The sequence below is a fragment of the Montipora capricornis genome, chromosome 14 (genome assembly GCF_036669925.1).
Source record: "Montipora capricornis isolate CH-2021 chromosome 14, ASM3666992v2, whole genome shotgun sequence".
Taxonomy (NCBI): Eukaryota; Metazoa; Cnidaria; class Anthozoa; order Scleractinia; family Acroporidae; genus Montipora; species Montipora capricornis.
In genome coordinates, this window is record NC_090896.1 from 3,665,962 (window position 1) to 3,673,352 (window position 7,391).

Consider the following 7,391-nt stretch of genomic DNA (forward strand, 5'->3'; position numbering starts at 1 on the left):
ATAAGCTCTTCAGCTTCTTTTAGACCTCCCTGCCTTTCCTTTCTTTCTCTCCCTCTTCCTTAATCATCCGAGTTGTAGTATATTCTTTGTGGCAAATAAATAAATAAAGAATTAATTGATTAAATAAACAAAACATGCATTTTCCAGAAGCACGAAGATAATCTACAGTAACCGAATCTCACGAGTTTCCCGACGGATATTGAGTCATTCCATTCACAATCACTGACATTACTGAACTCCAGATTTAAGGTAATTCCTTAGTATTGCATTGCGCATCTCTACTGCGCACGATTTTCGCGTCATTAGCGCGCGCACATGAGCACGTGCGCGTACAAAACGCAAGAGATTTCCCTTAAACCAAAGCCCGATAGCGAAATAAATGCTCCTTTTCCTCTCAACGAGCACGGTGCCCCCCGTTTTTTTTTTTCAGGTATTTGCTAAGAAAATCTATAAAGAACATATTTGAAGAAGAAAAAAAGTTTGATAGTAGAACATGAATTTTTTTGGAAAGATATCCGTACTGGGTGAATTTTGGCCAAGGCGAGGACTTCAAGCTAACCACGGAACTGTGCCAAAGAGTGCACTATTCCCACAGCCAGGCAATCAAAAATGGCGTAAATGAAGCACTAATGCTTATGTGAATAAAAGAAGCTTTATTTTCAAAAAATTTTGTATCTTTCAAGTAACCAAGACTTAATTCTGTATGAAGGTGATTCGAATTTTTAACGCGCAATCAGTAAAAATACCCCATTTTAAGAGCCTGCTGACGCGTAAAAGCACGGTGACCCCATTCTTTTATTGCATTTTTTTTAATGTTCATATCATGAATGTTAATTATGCCAAGTTTCCAAAAAAAGTTTGATAGTAGAACAATTTCAAGGGAATTACCTTTAAAATATTTATGTCTGCAGGTGCGACTTGAGATCTCTTATGAGCGTATGCGCTGGCCCGCCATAACCAGCAACCAAAAATAATGGCGGTCTCCGTGATGGGCCATAAATCATGGCGGTCTCCGTGCGACAGGTTTCGTGTCGTTATCTGTGTCGTTTATCTTCCTCGTCTTACGTGTAGACGGTGTCAAAAGATGGAGAGAGGGTTGGGCTGTTTATGGCAAAAAGTCACAGCAAAGTACTTTCGAATAATAGGGCAAACCATAATTTATACTGAGTTGTTTTGGTGTGGAACTGTCACGGAGTCAGTAATCTTTATAAGGCTTAGTTATTTGCGAAAGTTGCAGAATTCGAAGGCTCTTCAAACACACATACGCAGACTGGTCAGACATTTTACCGCGTTATAGTTTTGACTCCAACCTACGTGTTTTATCTCTCATGTACTCTTCTGCTTTGTTAGGCATTCTTGTTTGAAATGTGTTAAAATATCACGAATTTCAGTTCCATTATGAAAATAAATGTTCACACCCAAAGTTTACGGTAGCTTGCCTTTTTTGGTTTCAAGTTTGTTGGCATGAACGTAAACGAGCGTGAATGGCGGGCCAAAAACAGAAGCTTTGGCCAAATTATGGTCAGAGTAAACAGCCAGAAAATAGAGAGTTGGCAATTTTAGAAATTGCGGAACGTTTGAAGATTCTGACAGAGAGTAAGTCAGCTTATCACGTGTATTCATCCATGCACACCACTGAAAGTCTTCTTCTTGGTTTCGTGTATTGCATGGAGCACCTCATATTTGAAAATTACCTCAGGGATTTAGAGCAAGATAGCTGCTTAAGATTTTGAGTTTCAGCACATCCCTAAATCCCTAGGGAACTAAATCTAGAGAACTAAACTAAATAACCACTGTTTGGGGCATAGCAAGGTCTATGATTCCCAAGTTGTACTTAAACAAGCTGCCATCTTGAACATTGTACACATCTCTCATTCTGTAAGAATGATCATATCACCTACAAGCAAATTTAGTTTCCTCTTCTCTATGTTTATTTCCAAAGAATCAGACCACTCAAGTTGAAAATTGATTACAAGATCATTGACAACAGGAAATTAGTACTAAGTTCTGACTAGACCAAGGCTCCAAGCCCAGGGAAAAAAACCGATCTTAAGAGTAACAAACCAAAGAGTATTCTTTTTTTAATATCAAGCTCCAAGCTTTTAAACTTTTACAAGTACATACTGAACTAAAATATAATATATTTTTAGTTCTTTGTTAGTATGAGATATGAGGAAATGGTCAACAACTGTATTCACAATAAATGGGTATCGAAAACTTAATGATCACGAGTGTTTTTCTTCATACATGTATAAACTTGCTGGTTCCTTGCTAAGACTATGATATGCAACATTATATTTCATGTAGGATGTGACTCCAACTGGTGACCTCTTAAGCGTACATTGAATTTATAAGCAACAAAGAATTCTGTTTGTATATGAGCCTGATGAATTGAGCCTCTATTCAGCACATCTGTCAATTTTACTGCAAACAAATTAATTATCTATGAGTGTTTAATATTCCAATCATAATCCACAACTGGATAATATACAAAGAGCTTCAAATATGGCTGTTTCATATAACTATTCTGCCCATTTATCTTTATTCACTACTGGTTCGCAAGGTAACACGCGAAACAAAATGGCGCCACACTGTGTTCGATCTTCAATGGCTCGCGCACGCGCAGACAGAATGCCCATCTGCTATATATAAGTAGTTTTTAATCTTTCAGAATGAATAATAATAATAATAATAATAATAATAATAATAATAGTTTAATTTTTCTATAGCGCGAGAATCATAGAAAGATGCTCTCGCGCGCTTTACAATACAAATGCAACATAACTAGTTTATTATATGCCTTTTGGAATAGGTGACTTTTAAGAAGTCTTTTACAAGACTGTTCCCCATCTGCATGCACAGCGGACTGCATTAGGTAATCTATTCCATAACAATGGCGCAGCTGCGGTAAAACTACGATCACCAAGTGTGCGTTTGTTTTGCTCTGGGTGGTTGCAATAAAAATTCACCAGACGATCTTAGACTATATCTAGATACAGTCTTTAGGGTAATACGTTCGCTGAGATACGCTCGTTCAAGTCCATGAATAACTTTGTAGGTAATAAGTATAGTGTCTTAAACTCGATGGGGTATTTGATAGATTGCCAGTGGAGTCTTCTTAAAATTGGTAAAATATGAACGAAACGACTTATCTTACAAATAAGCCTGGCGGCAGTGTTTTGAACACGCTGGAGTATCTGCAGTTCAGTGGCAGGCAGGCCGTACCGACGAAGTACTGTTGCAGTAGTCCAAACGGGAAGTGACAAAGGTATTAATAAAAGTTTGAGTATTATCGAAACTCAGAAATTTCCTGATTCTTCTAATATAACGATTGTACATGAAACAAAGCAGATCTGTATGTCTTATTAATATGAGTATCCATTTTGAGTTGGTTATCCAGCCAATATCCAAAATTTTTTACTATAGTGGAAGATCAAAACAGTCTTACCCATTAAACACAGTGAGTCAACGTTAACTTTCGACAGCTGCTGCCTCGTCCCTATCACAATGAATTTCGTTTGCTCATCGTTGAGCTTCAACCGATCTATTAAAATCCATTTTCTGATATCAGCAACACACCCTTGCATAGCTTCAAGCTGCTTCAACAGCTTCAGCGCCATGTTCAGGGTCGGGCCTGAACGCAATATAAAGCTGCATGTCTATAATCGACGTCAGCACGTACTTGTGGAAGATGACGTTCTAAGATGGAGAACAGCTTGCTGACATCGATGACAAACAGAAAAGGACCGAGACAGGCAGAGATTCTAAACGTTCTTTTCTATAATTCTATCAATTCGTGTCTTCTGGTGACAAAGAATCGAGTAAGAAAGGTTGACTACCAACGCTGTCCGACAACTGAGGGTCAGTCCTAGGACCTACTTGCTACAACATCCACATAAATGATATTTTCAAAGTCCGTCGGAGCACTGAGGTATTTCAGTGAATACTGGTCAACTCGCCTACGTTGAAATTCGCCTATGTCAACTCGCCTACAGCTACTGGTGAACTCGCCTAAATTGGCGAGTTTGATCACCAGCATACCGAGATCCATGCTAGCTTTACGGATATTAACAAAGCTGAATGCTCATGAAGTCAATGAGGATATCGCCCACATTTCTAGCTGGTGGAGACAAAACAGATTAATCAGTAATCACAAGAAATGTGAAGTACTGCTAATCGGCAACAGGAACACTGTAGACACTCAAGGGGATTTACAAATTTTCCTAATATATGGCAAACTGTTAAGGCAGAAAAACAGTTTTATGTACTTAGATGTACTTAAGAGTGCACATAGACCTCCGATCTTTCTTTGAATACGCACGTTCGTGCAATATCCCAAAAAGTTTACCCTAAGCTGAAACTGCTAAACAGGTCCTGGATCTCTAAGTACCTTAGCCACAAAGTGAAGACGAAGAAGAAGAAGAAGAAGAAGAAGCCTAATTTGAATATCAAGACGGACTCCATACGTTTTGTTTAATTTTCATTGTTTCTTTCTTTCACTATACAGGCTCCTTATCTACTGTTGTTCTTTTAGTATTTATAGTTTTCAAATAATTTTGACTTGATAATGACGTTTAGCTAACCTCGAAACGTTGTCGTTTTTTAACAAGTTTTTAACCAAGTTTTTAGTATTTTTAAGAATATTTCGATATGTTTCATTGCAGTTTTTTTATAGTTAGATACTATTAATACCATTATATTGCTACTGATCCAGCCAAATCTCTGAACCTCTGGATCTCCAATGTAATTGCTATAAAATCCCATGTAAAGGGTGTACTTGAAATTACGTAGTAAAAACCAAAAGATGCTTCCAAACCCGAAAAAACGGAACATCAAAGAAACCTAATGAACTACACAAAGGGTTCAAACGTTGTGAACCAAGCGTGACAAAATAATCACTCTATTGACTTCGATAATGCACGTGTAATCGACAAGGGCAACTACCGTGTTCAGAAAACGCTAGAATCCTGGCACACTGACAGAAAGGTCGGCGCGGACAATAACTCAAAACCGTTGCCTAGGCAATATTCCATTTTACTGCAATTAGACAACATTTACATTTTTATCCTCTTGCTTTTTCCGCAATTCTTTTGTACTTTAGTTTTATATGCAACAAAATTTTCGCACCTCTTTTCGTATATATTCCCATTCACGCCCCAACTTTTTCACTCGTTAAAGGCTATAGACTGATAGCCGAAAGCTAATGTTCTTAATCTTTTAAGCAGACAACGTTTTTTTAACCACTTTTTAAACTGTCCTATCCTGGTTACAGCTGTATTTTGACTGAATTATGCCAACTGATTCTCATTCTGCTGTGCTGATGACCGTAAACACCGAGAGAACAATACTCGCTTGAATCCCTCCTTAAAATTTGAACTGCGAAAAGCGTATAATACGGGATTAAGACATAAAGTCATGTCAAATAGCAAAATCAAGATATCGGAAAGTTCTGGGAACAATTCATCGTTTATCTCCATCCCGAGGTGAACAGCGTCTAGTACAGCGATCGGTCCGTAACCAATGATAAATCCACTTGTTACCAGTATAAAGGTGACAATTAGTTTCCTTTTTTCAGAATTGTCTTCGTTACTATTTTCGGCCAATATCGTACCGGAAAAATACAATCCTTTTATCAGGGATCCATAACAAAATAGGAACACCACTGTGGGAATGTAAGCAGTGAACGTTGAATATATGAGGGAGTAAATTGCGACTCCCGATGAACGAATGAATGAAGGTTTTTTGCTGCTCTCTTCAAGGAAGAATCCTGGAAAACCGATGGCAATGCTTAAACACCAAATGACAAAGATTGCTCGTTTGATACTCTCTTTGTGCAAGCGTGAATTCGACCCAAAAGGTTTCAGTATGGCGTGATACCTTTCCACTGCCAGTAGTGTTAGAGTTAAGGCTGAAGAAGTTATCGAAATGTACACAACAACAATAAACGGGTTACAATAGGATTTGACGAAGTAGCAATCATGATCAAAGCACACGAAATAAAACGGATACATCAAGATGACAATTGAATCGCTCGCCGCCAAGTTCGCTAAGAGATAATTTGTTGTCGTATGCATTTCCCGTGTCTTGTAGACAATTCGAATGATTAATATGTTGCCAATGAAGCCAAAAATATAAAATGGACTGCACGCAATCATGATGAAGTTGAAGACAGAGTAAAAGTTTTTGCAATCAACCATACTGGCCTCCCTTTAAGTTTATCTATCCGCTTTTTGAGAAAATAAAACGGTTCGTTATGATCAACGACTCTAATCAGCCACGATTTCACCTGCTGGTCTACAAACACAGTTGTCAAAATTTCCAATTTTGATTTCACCTTGGAGATCTTGCGTTGTTTCGGACACAATTGGAAAGTTCCATCAAACAAGAACTGTCGCACCAATTTTGAAAAAAACAGAGACGAAAAAAAGTGACCGGGTGTAGGACAATTCAAGATTATCTTAAAACGCGGTCATTTATCCAGGGAAACAAATTACGAAAAAAACAGATGACATGCTCACCATAGTTTTTGCGAGTTGGCAAACAAAGTCATTATTGCTAATCCATCTGTCACTTGCGCAAGTCTATTAGCCCACCTTGAATACATCAATTTACGAATATTATGGGCGCGTTTTTTTGGGACCATTCCAGAATAGGAATACTCCGAATAGACGGTAATCGTTTTCTTTTGGAACCAGTTCGGCAGATCATAGTTAGTAACTAACTATGGGCAGATGAGTTCTTTTGGGAATTGGTATTCCGTGTATTCTGTTATTCGTAAACCGGAATAAATACAAATGGAATAGCCCCAAAAGAATGCACCCTAGATGTGCCCCACTAAGGCTTTAATTATAAGTTTCTTTCGAAGTTTAGGGTCCATGCAAATTAAAGGCCTTTCAAGAAATATACCGCTTTGTTGGTTCGTTCTACCGTCTTGGAATTCATGAAACGGAAAATGGCAAAATTTGATGCCTCGCGTGGAGCACGCGCCATGTGCAGAACGGCTCAGGTGATATGGCACCAAGTCCCACAGAGGCACATATTTGATGGGGAACTTGTTTTGTTTTGAGCTCTTCTGAATCCATTCCGTCTTAACAAAGCCAATACGTAGAAAGGAAAAATAAATACAAGTATTCCACGGCGAATTACGTGACAAAAGCGTGACCGACTTGTTTTCAGCGTAATGGTTGTTATGCAAATTGCAGGAACACAATTATTGTTATTGTTCGTCTTTTCCTGGTGATGTGCATTCTCTTTGAAAAATAATGATATCAAACAGGAATGAGACAAGCAACTTTCAAAGCGGCCTTATTAAATCTTTGCATTTATGTGCATTTCACATTTTGAAACATTCGCTCTCGTCGCTTTCGATCTCGCAGGTGACCTACAATGTA

General features: G+C 38.2%; 1 long non-coding RNA gene across 2 annotated transcripts in view; it reads right to left on the reverse strand.

Moving 5' to 3' along the window:
* Positions 1-7,391, reverse strand: part of LOC138033108 (uncharacterized) — an 18,803-nt gene continuing 11,412 nt past the window's right edge. The window contains exon 3 of one of the 2 annotated variants that reach the window (XR_011128568.1): positions 1-84. This is a non-coding gene — a long non-coding RNA (uncharacterized lncRNA). Of the gene's footprint in view, positions 85-2,186; positions 2,425-7,391 lie in introns of those variants that run through there. The other variant, XR_011128569.1, reaches the window with a different exon arrangement.